Source organism: Muscardinus avellanarius, assembly GCF_963383645.1.
Source record: "Muscardinus avellanarius genome assembly, chromosome: 6".
In the NCBI taxonomy this organism is placed as follows: Eukaryota; Metazoa; Chordata; class Mammalia; order Rodentia; family Gliridae; genus Muscardinus; species Muscardinus avellanarius.
The window spans coordinates 8,016,670-8,033,447 of NC_137791.1; positions in this window are offsets into that span (position 1 = coordinate 8,016,670).

Consider the following 16,778-nt stretch of genomic DNA (forward strand, 5'->3'; position numbering starts at 1 on the left):
TTTTAGTCCAATTACATTCACCAAAAAGACTAATTACTATCACTTATAAGAGGATAGACTCCAAATGAACTGATTGTACAGCAATCAAATATAGTGCTTCTTTGGGAGACCCATGCTGCTTCTCCAGAGGGATTCTCTTGTCTAATAAGATAAAGTTTTTTCACAATAAGAACAAGAAAACTCATTTAAAATATAAGCAAAGCATGATGGTCTTAATCTACAATCATATTCAGTGAAGAAACAGATGTGAAAAAAAATCTTTATGCTAATCCACACCAGAAATGTATCATTTTACAGACAGTGTAGATGAAAAAATGTCTTGTAGATAAACCCCTAATGTATAGAAATGCTTCCAGCAGTAAAGATTAAATAGGGAAAACCTACGTCTGGACACGTTATTAGTTATCCTTTGAGTAGGAAATAGCTAATATTGTCATTGATTTAAGTGTTTAATTATTCTCCATATATATGTTTTGTATTCTCTGGCCATGTGTTTCTACAATTCTTATGAATACACGAGCCAGAAACCTTGGAGAATGTTTTGACTGCTCTCCTTTTTTTTTTATCACAGTCTCTATCTAGTTCATATGAGGTAGCAACTTATTATCAAGAGGTGACAGATCTATTACTAAAGAGTCTAGCTTAGGGGAAAACATGACATTTCTTTGCCAGTGAGGGTTATGCAAGTCAAAACCACAAGGAGGTATCACCTTGCATATATTTGGATGGCTATCATCAAAGAAAGCAAAGGGGGAAAGGGAGAAGGAGGTTGAAGAGGAGAAAGAGAAAGAGAAGACAAGTGTTGACGAGGAGGAGAAATTAGAACCCTGAACACAGGTACACTACTGCCAGGGACATAGAATGTAAAATAACACCGCCATTATGAAAAAGTTCATGGCAATTGCTCAAAAGAAAGGAGAAAGAGAGAGAAGAAGGAATAGAAGGAGGAGGAGGAGGAGGAGGAGGAGGAGGAGGAGGAGGAGGAGGAGGAGGAGGAGAAGGAGGAGGAGGAGAGGCAGGAGGAGGAGGAAGAAGAGGAGGAGGAGGAGGAGGAGGAGGAGGAGGAGGAGGAGGAGAGGCAGGAGGAGGAGGAAGAAGAGGAGGAGGAGGAGGAGGAGGAGGAGGAGGAGGAGGAGAGGCAGGAGGAGGAGGAGGAAGAAGAGGAGGAGGAGGAGGAGGAGGAGCAGGAGGAGGAGCAGGAGGAGGAGGAAGAGGAGGAGGAGGAGGAGGAGGAGGAGGGGCAGGAGGAGGAAGAAGAAGAGGAGGAGGAGAAAATGCATTTGAAATATCAAAACTGACAGTTCTCTTTTCCTTTTGTCTTCCTTCAATAACTTTGTTTAAGACACAGAAACATTAGAAAACTGAAAGACCTGGCAATAATTGATCTGGATAAATGGTGTAACTCCTAAAAGCACCTGACCTGATATAAAGGTGGTATCTCCTTCTTGGGATATAGAACAAGATGTAACATATTACCTATGAATTTGTAGTTAGGCATTGTTGATAGATCAACTATCTAGCTGCTTTGTATGATATCTAGGAAAAAGAAGTAGTTTTCAGAAACTGTATGTATTCTAAACATAGACATGTGATTACTTAAGGGCAAGCAGGATTCTAAGTCATTTAGCCTGTCACTGGCTTTTTAGCTTAGTATACTCGGCCACGTAACTCTTAATTATATAGGCATCACATTTAAATTTCTGTTCTTGGTTGTTTGGGAGTCATTTTATAATCCCTTATATTATGGTTATCAACATTTTTAATTCTAAAACAGTAGCTTACTCTGTCAGTCTTCTTATACTATCTTTCCTTGAAAGATATTCACCTATCTAGAATATACTTTCAAGTGCTTATAAGGTAAATCATAGTTTTATCTGTCAATTACATATTCTGTTCTAACGATCATTTGATCTATACTGTGCTTTATACTATATCATGTTGAAACCTGAACATAGAACATATTTTTATTCTTACTATATATTGTATCCACCCTAGAATTTCAGTGTATTAGAAGATAAATAATTTAGTTTTTTTTTTTTTTTTTTTTTTGTGTGTGTGTGTGTGTGTGCGTGTGTGGTACTGGGGATGAAAGCCAGGGGCATTCTACCTCCGAGCTACACTCGCAGCCCTATTTTGAAACAGGGTCTCACTGAGTTACAAAGGGCCTCACTAAGTAGCTGAGGCTGTCCGCAAACCGCGATCCTCCTGTCTCAGCCTCCCAAATGCATGTACCACCACGCCTGGCTAAGATAAGTCATTTTAATTGCTTAGTAGTTTTCCAAATATCATCGCTCTTTTTCTAAAAGCAAAGGACAATTTCAGGGACTAACTCCCTTGTCCTTTCACTTAAGTGTACAGTTAATGTGGAGTCTAAGAAAAATTGTATTTCAGAGGTACATCTTCAAATGTAGAACTGTAGAATTAAGAAAGTAACTTAGATTCTTAGTCCAGAGTAGTTTCAGAATTCAGTGACTCATACTTTTATGTAGCTAAAAACTATTTTAAAGCATCGTCCTAAAAGTTGAATAAATTAGATGATAAGTTTATTCATATGTAAAACAAGAGCATCATAACTTTATGAGAAATAAAACCTGTTTTTCTCTTTAGTGATATATCATCTATAAATGAAGAAAATTGTCTGATTTGGATTCCTATAAATATGAATTTGATAGTTTTTTACATTTTAAGTAGCTTTATCATAGAAAAATTGCTAATGTTATCTTGCCTGGGAAAAATACTGGATATTTTACAGGAAATAACAACTAATAAAATATAACTATCTTACTAAATGCTTAGTGTGCATCAGGAGTCAAATTGCTGCATATGACTACATGATTGTCCTTTTTCATATCTGATCACATTAAACAATAAAGTTTTTCAACTACAAATTTTTAATGCATTATTGAGGGAAGGCTGAGATATAGAATCAGAAACAGAGAAAAAAGGAACACAGTTATTGGAAAGATAGGTGAAGGGGACATTCTGAATTTTCTGTGTATAATAAAAAAAAAAATTAGACCATCCAAGATGGATGTGCTTACTTGGTATGCTTCTGTGGAAACATTCAAAAGCCATCAACGCTGCATGGTAAATTTTATTCTGCTTTAAATTTTGATTGTAGCAAGACAGTGATCATAAGCTGAGTCATGAGGAACAGTCATCCTTACAAGCAAAGGTTCCTGGGTCTTCATATTTCAAGTCAAGTCAAATACTGTCTGAAAGATTTTCATTAGTGTAGTTCATACCTGTGAAAAATAACTAAATGAGTTTGGAATGTGATTGAAATAAAACCTTGGAACAATAGAACAAAACACTACTACTCAAATGTGTTCATACTATATATGTGCATATTATAATTTATTTTGATATACTTTTATTGGTGCTTTATAGCCTCACATTATAGTGTAGTAGGGACATACCCACACACACACTTGGATCCTTCTTTACTCCCTCCCTCCCATTCCTGTACATGACATGGAAATGGGCACTGGTAATTTGATATATGTATAACATCAATGGAAGACAGGTAGCAGTGACCGGCTACTTACAGAGAGTTCTACATCCATCGGACAGAGAAGCGAGAGAGTCTATAAGTTGAAGTTCTGTCCATTTCATTTGCCTAAATATCAATGTAGATTTGGAGATTAAATATATTTCAGCAGCAGTGCATGGAAACAGAATACAGATGAAATTTCTTCTTTTGATAGGAAATGCATTTCAGTTAATATTAAATTTGATATTATGTACCCCTGAGGACCTTCAATGTACAACTAATTTAGGAAGCTGATTTTTCTGAAGAGAAACTGGAGAGCAAGTTATTAAAACAATTATCTCTAAATGGAAAGGAGGAATCGTACATCTCTTTTATCCAAATCTCAAGTGGTTTATACATGACTCTGCATGAATAAAAAAAGAATCTTTATATTTGCAGCATAATCTCATCCAAAAAACTAAATTTTCCATTTAAACATCAGATCTTCCCAAATAAAAAGAGTAAAATTCCCTAATATCCTATTCCCTTTACATTTAGCAACATTTATTTTGTTAATATCTAGAAGTCTTTGCAATAGTAACAGTTTAAAATTATATAGAGAATTTTGTAATAAAAACTGATTATTAATTTTAACCCTGTTCTAATTTTTTCTATAACACGAAACTGGTAATTTTATTGATTTAGCCTTTATTTTATTTTCTATTATTCCCGATGGTCAAGATTTGCTTTTAAAGCTTTAATGAAGATTGTTAAATTACTGCAATTATGTTTGAGATTAGGCTTTTCTAAACCTAATTATCATTTGAAGTCTGGAAGAAATCACATGGTTTTCCCTAAAAATAGAATTTCTTGACATCAATACATGCATTTTTGGTGTACCATATTTGCACATGTTTCAAATGGAGAGAGATGAAAGCCACTCATTTTCTTGCTACAGGATGGAAAAATGGCCACAACCCACCATAGAACACTATTTCAAAGGGTTATTTGGAGAATCGCATTGAATATAATATATGATAATATTGATGAACTGAAAGACTGCTCCATAAAATAATATTATTTAGCAATATTAATTTTTAACACTGACATTTTCCATTTGCCTTTTTACTTTTGAGGTAATGTTTATAATACAGCAAATCAGTCTTTAGTATTTCCAAATCAAAGTAAAGTTTTATTCAATATTTATGTTGCATTTGTACTTCTGTTTTTTAAATTCTATAATAATTTTGATACATACAGTAACTTAAAATTTAGTGGCTGGCAAATGTTCGTTCTGTTTCTATATTTTATTCACTATCGGGAGATATTTTAGGCCCTGGGAGAATTTGCCTTATCTTTGTTATTTTCACATTCTTGAAAGTAAACAGGGGCAGGTATTGTTATCACATCTTGGAAATAGGAAAATTGAGCTCTGGGAAGTTAATGGCTTACCAAGGTCACTTTAACTTGAAAAACATTGCAGAATCCACATTTCATGTAAAACTAAAGACTTAAAAGTCAATTTAATATAATTTTATATTGGGGTATTTGCAAAAGGTTATGGTCTTTAAAAATCTCCAGAAAGATAAGCTAGTTCATGGCACCCAGACAATACATGATAATGAGTCTTGTGTAGATTTACATGCAACAATAAGCCAGATTGGCAGGGCTTTTAATATATAAAATATACTATAATTTCCCAGTTCAATTTGTATCATGAACGCAATGGTAAATAAAACCTCCTTCCTTCTACACCTCAGTCACACTCCAGGAACATCAATTACATTGCTGAGATGCTAGCCATATTATTGAAAAACAAGCTTCCATTAGCAAATTTTATGGAAAATAAATCCATATGACAATTGCCAGGATAAAATTACTTATATTTCCAGGAAAATTATATCATATTGTAACCTACACCGGTATTGTAATTGTCTTGCTGCTAGCATAACTTACAGTATTTAAATTAGAAAGTTTGATATAAACATTAGTATGTACTAAAATAATCACAAATGTTGTACTTTTGATATTTCACATTATTAAACATGATTTTTCACTATTTTTTCTGAAGAATATCCACTTATATTTGCAGTTAGAAGAATAGTCACACTGTTGTTGACTGATTTATGCTTAAGAGACATAAGGACTGTGGATTGAGCCCAGAAACGTTCTACCTCCAAGCTTTGCCCTAGACCTTTTTTATTTCTTAGTTGAACACAGGGTCTCACTAGGTTGCTGAGAGCCTCGCTAAGAAACTGAGTGGGCTTTTGAACCCATCATCCTCCTGTCTCAGTCTCCCAAGTACTGGGGTTACAAGTGTGGACCACCATGCCCAGCTTATAAGAAATAGTTTATTTTGGGGTTGAAACTGTGTCTTTAAATGTATGTATTGTGTGGTCAATTATGGCTTGTAGAGATAATAACTACTTATGTTTCTGTGTAAGGGCTATATGATGCTTAAGAGGTTACAAAAAAAAATCTCTTTTTATATCAGATTTATTGATCTCACAAATGAAAGACACTGCTATTTACAGAGTCATGTACAAGTACTTAAAAGCACATTGAGTCATTTTGCATCTCATTTCCAAGAATATATTATTTAATGACCAAGCAATTATTCTTTTCGTATAATTCTTTTTCTTTACTTCATAATTCTTAGAATCTTTGTGATTAGATTACAGTTTATAAGGAAAAAAGAAATATTTTTCAAGTGGTCCTAAGAAAATATTTAAAATATAGTTTTAAAAAATCACTTCAAATTTTCATTTATAAGATAATTAAGCATTTCTTTTTCTTTAAGATACAATGTAGGTGTATTTAATATATATTATTTTTCAATTTACAAATGTAATCTCTTCCTCTTTCACAAATTGCACCTAAGTATTAATACATGTGTTTAAAGCTTTATTTGTTGAGTACAATCACTTTCCAATAAAGCTAAGTGTTAAAATATATTTTAATCAAAATTACAAATATTCTGTATTTTATTTTATTTTATTTTATTTTATTTTATTTATTTTTTGGTGGTACTGGGGTTCCTGGAAGCTCTTCTACCTCCGGGCTACACTCCCAGACACCTATTTTTATATTTTTATTTGGAAACAGGGTCTCTTAAGCCAGCGCGGCTGGCTCCAAACCAGCGCGATCCTCCTGTCTCCGCCTCCCAAGCGTGGGCATTACAAGCGTGCGCCACCATGCCCGGCCAAATATTCTGTATTTTAAAGTTTCTACTATTTGAATTGCAGCTCAAGCTTCTTTAGCTACGTTATTCTGCAAGCACCTAAGAGCTCTACATGATGCATACAAAAATAAGATTTTTATATATAAAAAATCTGCATTAACAAGTTATCTAATCAAACACTATAGTTTAAAATAATATTTGACCTTGTAGCTAGGGTAATTTTAGCATTCTGAGTTTGCCACAATTATGTGAATTATGAATGGGAAATGTGATTCACATAAATATACTTTCTACAGAACCAGCAAACAAAACCTAATCATAGCAACGTGTGGACTCTGACCTTAGGCATCTGAATTAACAGCTGGACTAGGCCCTAATAAATGCTGTTAGAAAATCAGAAACAATTTTTAAAGATAATTATAATTATAAATTTTTATTTTATTTAGTAAGCCTGATTTAGTAATATTGCCACAAATAGATATAAACTCATTTAAAATAATAACACTGATTAAAAGAAACTGGAAGCATGCATTCTTCTCCTTGCTAATACATATAATTTTCCTTTTCTGTATTTAACTTCTAAAATTTTTCTGGCTTGAAATAAAATCTTTGTTTACATTCCTTCCTCTTAGTCAAAGAGCTTAAAATTCACATTCATTCTGATAGAATAGCATACCACTCGGCTGGGGCAAATCTCACACCCCAGGCTTGTTTTCCTGCCAGTCCTATGAATTTAATTAGCTAATTAACTTTCTCAGGTGTAAGCAACAGATGTTCCACATCTGCCTAGGATAAGAAGTGAATAGCCAGGAGCAAAGCCCCCTCCACTTAGCCTGAGGAAGGGTCTATGTCTCTCTTTCTACATGTGACTATAGTTGGTAGAAAAGATAGTATGTCGCCCTTAGCATCAATTTCCCCCAAGGACATATGTCTAGCTTTCTCTTCCTTTTTTTTTTTTTTTTTTTTGGTTGCTGTTGTTCCTCACTTTATTTCCCTAAGTTCTTAACTTTCTTTATGTTTCCAATATTTGCATTTAAAGAGCAAATCTTTTTGTTCTGGAGTAACTTGGCTTTTAGAGAATAAATATTGTCTCCATACTTGTTGGAATACATGTTGACTTCTATCCCACCTGTAGCAAAGAGATGCCTATATTGTTATGAGTTCTGTGGAATAAGCTACAAAATGGCTGGCGAATCTGCATAGCAAATATTTTATGGGCTTTGACCAATTCAGGGACTCATCCAGAACAAAGGGAGAGACTTGTTGGGGAATAGAAAGATAAGAGGGACACCACAAAGTCAGAAATAAGGAAAACCATGCCACAGAAAATATTGTAAGTACAAGCTGTGCAAACACACACACACACACACACACACACACACACACACATCAATAAAAGCACAAGATCTGCAAAATAATGACATTATGTTGAAAATTTTGTTTTACATAAGAAATTTTGACATACAGTGCTAAACAAATTTGATGTAATCAATGCTATTATATAGTTAATATACATGAGATATGTAGAACATGCTTAAAAGATAGTATGTAAATAAAATTCTTATTTACACATATGCATGCACATGTACACACCAACAAACAAAAAAATTAGGATTTTCAAATGTTTCCTTTAATTGATAAAAGTATGTTGTTCTTTACTACAGTCCACGTATATATTCTAAGTACAAATTTATGCTGTTCTTTCTTTTTAAATTTAATAATATTTCAGAGCCAACTGGAAATGTCTCAGTCTTTTTGCCTCAAGCAAACTATTATTTCTAAATTTATTTTGTTTTCTCAAATATATAAACCATTTGTCAGCAACTTCTTAAAGATGAATTAAAGAAATAATAACCAGGCTGAAATTTAAATTTTATAGCACCACATTCGCACCCCTCTAACCATCATCAAGCTTTCTAGTTTTAGTCTTCTTATGTTGTATTGTTACATATGAGTACATTTCATAGTTACCACTCAATTTTTTTAAACTGAGCAAAAATTAAAGTTTGCTATTAAATAACTATAGCTAAATTTTGCAAAGAATTAAATACTTTTCTTCAACTGCTAAAAAAATCTAGCTTTCTTACAAAACGGATTTTGTACTATAGTATTTTGCGTTAGAAAAATTTGGAAATAGAATATTTTGTGTTCTTCAAAAATTTTGGACATAAACCATATCAGCTGGATAATTTGGGAATATTTACTACATCTAAGTACATTAAATGGGCAAAATATATTCACGAAGTTATAAACCAATTTAATGATTTTTAAAAATTTTCTGGTAATTTCTGCATCAACTGCACTGGGCTAAAATATACACAGAAGATAGGAAAAACATTATTTTTATTGAGACTGTGAGATTAATTGCAGAAAAATTAACATTTGAATCAGTAGACTGAGTAAAGAAGATCTACCCTCATCACACTGAGCCAGAATCATCCAATCTGATTTGGGCAAAATTAGAACAAAATTGGAGGAAGAATACCCTCTCTCTTCACAAGCAGGTCCACAAATATTTTGCCCTTGGATATTGGAGGTTCTGGTTCTTGCCTCTTAGGTTAATTTTCAGAGTAGCTTGTTTTTCAAATATTAATATATTCTACTGGTTGGATTTTTCTGGACAAATTTGACCGATACATGTACTAAAAAATAGATTATCTAATTCTACCATATGTATTAAATAGTAAAAATATATATTTGTGCTTGTATTTATTTATTTAAGTAGGGATTCAGATTTTTCTTTTAAAATATATAGCAAAATTCTATAAGGCAATAAAGATTTCCAGATCAATGTCTTACATGTCTGTATGAGTAGGAAAAGTTAGATATTTTACCAGTTCAATATATGCATTAAATTCTAAAAGTTAGCATTCTCACTCTTAGAAATTAAAGCCACAAAGCTGAATGAAGAGTGAGGTTAAAGCTTGATCACCTTAGGGGTGGAGATAATTTGTGATTTTATTTTTAGTTAGTCCGTTCGTTCATTCATTCATTCATTCATTCATTCATTGTAGGGGAATAGGTGTTGGGACCCAGGGATGTTGAAGAAAATCTTCTTCCCCCAAAATTTGCTTAAAACTGATCTTTACTATGGAAGTAACAAAATGAGGCAGATAACTGCTGCTCTTCAGAAATCCAAACCTCAGAATTTCAAAAACTCATCCCTCAGAGTCTCTGGGTAACATTTTAAAATGCCTATCATCTAATTACAGAAGCAATTTTAGATACATTTTAATGTGCCAATAGTTTCAAGTAGGTTCTACTTTACAAAAATATAGTTTCATAAAGAACGACATCCATGCTTAAATAATGTTTCCCCAATGGAGACAGTGGCCTGAAAGACACCAAAGACTGCAATTCAATGCCTAGTTATTTAAACTTTAAATGTTTTTAAGTGAATCTGGGTTAGGTTTTCACTGCCATGATAAAACACTTGAGATAATCAGTCATGGTGCACACATCTGCACTTGGGTGGAACAAAGCTGTTCACTTCATTTTAGTCAGAAAGCAGAGGGAATTGAGGAGGTGGGAAGGAGTAAGAATGAAATATACCCCCAGAGGACACATCCCCACTGACCAACATCTTCTAACTAGGTCCCACTCCTGAAGTTTCCATCACCTCCCAGTAGTTATCATTGGCCAGGGATCAACCTTTCAACACATGAGCCTATGGGGACATTGCAGATACAAACTATAGCAGCAACTAAACTACAATAGCACATTTTAAACACATGAATTCTTTTATTTGATAAATTAATTAAATTTTATTTCTCCAAATTTTAAAATGCTTCTTCCATCATAGTGAAGCCACTTTCAGGAACTAAAATGCTTCACTCTCAGAAGTATAGGTATCTTATTTTTCCTTTCCTAAAGAAGAAAAGAAAATAACTTGGCCAGGGGAAACCCGCCAATCAGATTAGATTGTGAATTCTTACCCCAGCCAATGGGGGATGACACAGTGGGCTATGTGTTAGAGGATTAAAGAATATGTCCACTGGCCCTGCTGTGTGCGTTCCCCAGTTTGATGGTATGCATGCATCCTTCTGCACAGAAGTAAAGTGCCTTGGCAAGTTACACTTGAGCTTATGAGTGCTTATTTACTACTTCCCTGAAATCCATTCCTAACAATGATATGGTTAAAACATTAGCATATAACTCAATATTTGACATAGATCAGCAGTGTCCACATGAGGTATAATTACATTTTACAGTAAACCTACTAAATAATGCTTTTATTGTACATTAAAATGTGAGTGCTGGTACATAATTTCAACATTCATGGGCATGTACATGAAAGGCAAACTAACTCAAAGCCTGCAAACACAAATGCACAAACACGCACACACAATCAAAAAATTAAAATTTTGAGGATCTACCATAAGTCTTTATTTTCTAAGAAAATAATAGTCTAAAGATAAAATTTAGACATACTTTAAAAAGAATTAGAATAAATATTACGAGTGTATTTTTCAGTTTTTAGCTACTTAATGGACCAAAATATAAAACAGCAAACAAACGTTGGCATAGAGCATAGACAGGCTAATTCTGAGCAATAAACTAACAATACAACAAAACATGAAAAGCTGAAATAGCTAGTCCCCTGTTTTTCCTTGTGCGATTGTCAGTAAGCCTAATTATTTAATTTTCATTAAGTCTACCCCTTGAGGAAAACTAAAGCAGAAATCTGATAATAAAATAAACTTACAGGTTACAATGGAAGATTGCGGGTTTGAGGTAAATTAGCAAGTCACCGTTAGTATACATACATATATATATGGCTGTGAGTACAGCTCAGAGGTAGAATGACCCTGAGTTCAACCCTCAGCACCACACAAAGACACACACACAAATGGTTGAGAAATCTTGGTATAAAATCTTTACCTGTGTTTTCTATAATGATGATAATGATCACGAGGATTACCATTTGTAAGCAGATATTGAATTATGGACCTATCTACCCAAAGGTTATATATAGCTTGAAAATCTGTACCATGACATTATGTTTACATTTTGCAAAGCTTTGTAAAAAACTTATATTAGTATTGCTCAGGAAAAAGGGTTATTTACAGGTAACATAGATTAGTGTCAGAAAGTTAAGTAGTTATAGGTCTGTGATTATGCCACTAAGTGAAGAGATGAAGTCATGATTAGAATACTGTATGTTCTGATACTTTCAGGTTCTTATTTATAGATTCCATTTTTCTGCATTGCACATTCTCTCATTTTCTGGCTCTCTGCGCCAGAACCTTGAGGAAGTCTCAGAATTGTTAGTGAAGCAATTGCTTTGACTTTGCTTCACCTGCATTTGACCCTTAGGACTTTTGCTGAATGTTCTCCTTTCTTAATACTTGGACAGGCATATTTATATTATAGGTCACACAACACAAAATGTAAAACACTATCTTGATATTTTATTAAAATATTAAAATTTTTGACATTTTAGTTACTGTATTTTGGGGGCTTGATTATTCCATTGGCTCAATTTGAACATATATAAATTATAAATAAACCATTTAAAAATATTATGATGGAACAAGCTTAAAAGATTTGCTTCAGCCAGGTATGGTGGTACATGCTTGTAATTCCAGAATTCCGGAGGCTGAGCCAGGAGGATCTGGATTCACGGAGAGCCTCAGCTACTTAGTGAGGCCGTTTCCAAATATAGAATAAAAAATAGGGCTGGGGGTGTAGCTCAGAGGTAGAATGCCCCTAGGCTCAGCAAACATTCAAAGAATCGTTAAACAACCAAGAGGTTCAGAATGGCATGAGTCCTCCTTGATACTAAAAATATAATTACTTTATAAATAAAAAGTAGAACTAAAAAGCTTTTTAAATGATTCAACTGTATTAAAAGTGAATTATAAAACTTCTAACATTTTAAAAAATTTTTATTGGTGCATTGTAGTCAGACATCTTAATGGAGTACAATATACTAGAGGCATACAGGCACACATCCCTCATTCAGCCCTTCCCCAATTTCCACCCCACTCCTTCCTAAAAGACAGCTACTTCTTATTGCAACTAAATAATGATTTTTTTTTTTATTGGTTGGGGACTATAAATTGGTGGCTGCTGGCTTGTTTATTGTGTCTACAAATGACAAGGTTGTCTTCTCAGGCTGTCTGTTGGTTTCTTCAACAAGAGAGACAAACTCTTTCTGGTATGATTTTACCTTCTCTCTCATCTGGACACTGCTATTTTTTTTTTTTTTTTTTTTTTTTTTTTGGGTAGTACTGGGGTTCCTGGAAGCACTTCTACCTCCGGGCTACACTCCCAGACCTATTTTATACTTTTGATTTGGAAACAGGGTCTCATAAACCAGCATAGCTGGCTTCGAACCCGCGCGATCCTCCTATCTCCACCTCCCAAGCACAAGATTACAAGCCACCACGCACGACAGTATCTATCTTTCTGGTATTGTGTGAACTATGCCCATGAGTTTCTCTGAACTCTTGATGTACAGCCTCTCTTTCTCTGGCTATGTTCCAGTCCAGATATACCCCCCCTTGCTTACTTCCCTTGTTCCTACATCGATAAGTGTGTGGATCTTCTCTCTTCCTGCAAAATATCTTTATAATCCTTTCCATTTTGTTTAGGCTTATTATGAAATATTTGAGAAATGACATTATCCCCTTTCTTCTCCTTTGTGTTAATTCCATTTGTTAACCATGATAGTAAATTTGTCTAGCATATGTTTAAGAAATACTTGTTGAATTAATGATTGAGTTCATTTTAATGGCCTGGAGAAGCAATGCTTCAAGCCCTTTTCTTACAGAGACACACTGATCGCATACTTTGAAATTTGTATCTATAAGAATAAAACAGCTGGGCGTGATGGTGCACGCTTGTAATCCCCGCGCCTGGGGGGCAGAGACAGGAGGATCGCGAAGGTTTGAAGCCAGCCGCGCTGGCGTAAGAGACCCTGTTTCAAAAATACAAAATAGGTCTGGGAGTGTAGCCCGGAGGTAGAAGGGCTTCCAGGAACCCCAGTACCACCAAAAAAAAAAAAAAAAAAGAATAAAACAAAAAACAAAATAGAACATATTCATAAAAAGGTCTAATGTATATTCTTGATACTTTCATTCACTCTTACTATTTAGTGTTAAGGACCATAATCTTAGAATATATATTACCTTAATATAATAGTAATTATGTTATTATTATGCATGATATAAAGATGGAGTATGCGATATTGTGGGTTCCTTAAAATTTCAAGAAAGAAAGCAAATGAGTACTGCTCTGCATTTACTTTTGTATCTGACAGAAATATCAGAGTTACATTTTTGCCATTATTGATTTAAAAACCCAAGATTCTATAAAATGTGTATTTTTAATTCCACGAACTATTTTTATAAAGCTGATCATGAAAATGGAATACTGTTCATCAGAAATATGCAGGAATACATAACTAATATGTGAACCTTTAGAAATCTGAATTTCCTAACCTCAATATCAGTAGAGACATATATATTAATCTTCCTATTCTATTGTATAAGCAGTGTGAAAACAATTCTTAAAATCCATAAGGACTTAAATTCAAACCCCAGCTATCAAATTGCTTTAATATTAAGACAAGCTCTGGGGATGAGTTTTAAATTCCAAGCTTTGAAGGAATTTTATGTGTCTTTGATGAGCAATTTCTCATGTTCATTCCAATGAACAATAATGTCAGGGTGATCAAAACAAGAATTTCAATTCCAAACATTTCCCTAGAGATAGCATCAATATAAAAGCAATTTTTATCTGGACAGGTTTTGAATTTTCACTATTTCTAGGGATTTTGTTGCGTTTCCTTATTGATGGTAAATATCACAGAAATAGTTATTTTGATACTAAGATGAATGTACAATGCCACATTGTGTTTGTTTGTATGTCATCCTGGTACAAAACACTTGATTTTTATATTTTTCTTATCTATTCATTACCAATTTATGACTATGTGCATGTAGTATCTGTTTCAATTTCTATTTCACATTATTTTAGTTTTTTATTATAGTGTACATCATGTTAGTTTGGTATTGTGTGTTTGTTCCATTCTGATGACTTGAATAGATTAATTCACTTACTTTTCCAAGTAATTTATTAAAGCACCACAATATGGAGAAAACACTACCTAAAATATATACAAAAAATAATTAGGCAGGTTAGGACCAAGATTTTAACTAAATATCCTGAATATGAAGTCCTTTCTCCTATTTAGTAATAGACACTCTCTGTACAATCTTTTAAAAATTAATTTATTATTATTATTATTATTATTATTATTATTATTATTGGTGGTGGTGGTACTGGGGTTCCTAGAAGCCCTTCTACCTCTGGGCTACACTCCCAGACCTATTTTTTAATATTTTTTATTTGGAAACAGGGTCTCTTAAGCCAGCGCAGCTGGCTTCGAACCTGAGCGATCCTCCTGTCTCCGCCTCCCAAGCGCGGGGATGACAAGCGTGCGCCACCATGCCTGGCCTGACACTCTCTAAATAGAACTCTTTCAAGAACTAATTTTTACGAGTGAATATAAATGAGTTGGTATTACATAAAACAACATATTGTAAGTCTCACTGTTTACCAATTTTAAAGAATATTCTTGAACGCTGTTTCTAAGTAGATATTTGATATTTTCTTCTCTATATCTGTGAAAACAATTAAATGTTAGATTACCGAGTAAAATACATAAAAAATGTGAAATTTTTGCTTGAATAAGCAAAAATTAATAAAAAAATCAAAGATAGTCCTAAATATACTTCCAGTAATTTAAAAATAGTATCATTTGCTTCTGTTTAATGATCTATCTAAAGTAATTCTGATATGATTTTAGAATATAATAAAAATTTTTAATTAGTTAACAGATAATACGTGGGCAGATAAATAAACAGCACAAAGAGAAAGGGAAATCTAGAGCTTTCAGAAGAGAAGACAAACATACAGAAATGCTCAAGTCCACCAGCACAAAAGCAGAACAAGCTTATCACTTTGTCTTGGACAGATCCACATTTGCAATGTAGATTCATGAGATTTCAGGATGTTAACAAGGATGTAGTCAGTTTATTATATCTTGGATCTTAGTCATATTTGACTAAAATTTTATCAGAGGAAACAGTAAATGAGGTTACAGAGGGAGAAGGTTTATACATGAAAGGCATACTACGTATGCATGTAGAAAACAGTACACATGTTGAGGACATTATACAAGAGACTACATCTGCAAATTCCTATCAGCCCTAGTGAACATGGAGGAGGGATATCATTGCAGTAAAAGTAACTTGTAATATACCTTGTTCCTGCTCATCACAGTTCTTATCTGAAATGGATAATATAAGATGATTGAGCACTAATAAATTACCTGTGCTATTTTTGTTCACCATGCAATGGTACCAAAAGGTGTGCTATAACCTCCTTCTTGCTCTTTTATTTCCTTTCAACTTACACAGTCAAACTCCTTAAACGCGATTTTGGATCATTTTGGAAAACATGAATTCATTACTGCTTAATTTGGCTTGAATAAAACATTTGTTCTCACGCTTGGTGCACCTCAATTTGCCTGTCCGGTTGATGATGATAATAAATGAGAGTGTTGAAATTAGAAAGATTCACAGTTAGGCAAAACTTGGTTTGCTTATAATGTACAGATAAATTCATGTCTTCAAATTTGGGCCAGTATTAAGATATCGTGAGTTTGTTAACAGAAATCAATGGGTGGATGGGTAGAGAGGTTGAGAGATAAAATGATAGATAACACAGCTTGCTTGAAAGAATTGCCATACGATATATTGTATCTCATCAAAATCTAGAATTATAAAAAGAAACCTCTCAGTTCTTAATGCCAACTCCCTTGCTGATCCTACTCCAAGTTACAGATGATAAAAGTTTCATGACGCTTTGCATCAGTTAAATGTCAGAGAAGGTTGAAGTCATGGTATGATTTAAAGATAACATTATATGAAAGAAATCACACTTTTTAAATTTTTTAGTATAGCAAAAATTTTATCATGATTGCCCATGTTTTAGAATTTTATCCCTGCCCCAACAAATCACTCCCAAATGCAGTGACTTAAAAATTCAAATGTTTTATTTTATAGTTCAGTGTATTGAAATTTGATGAGATTTTCACTCGGTTGATATAAAAGC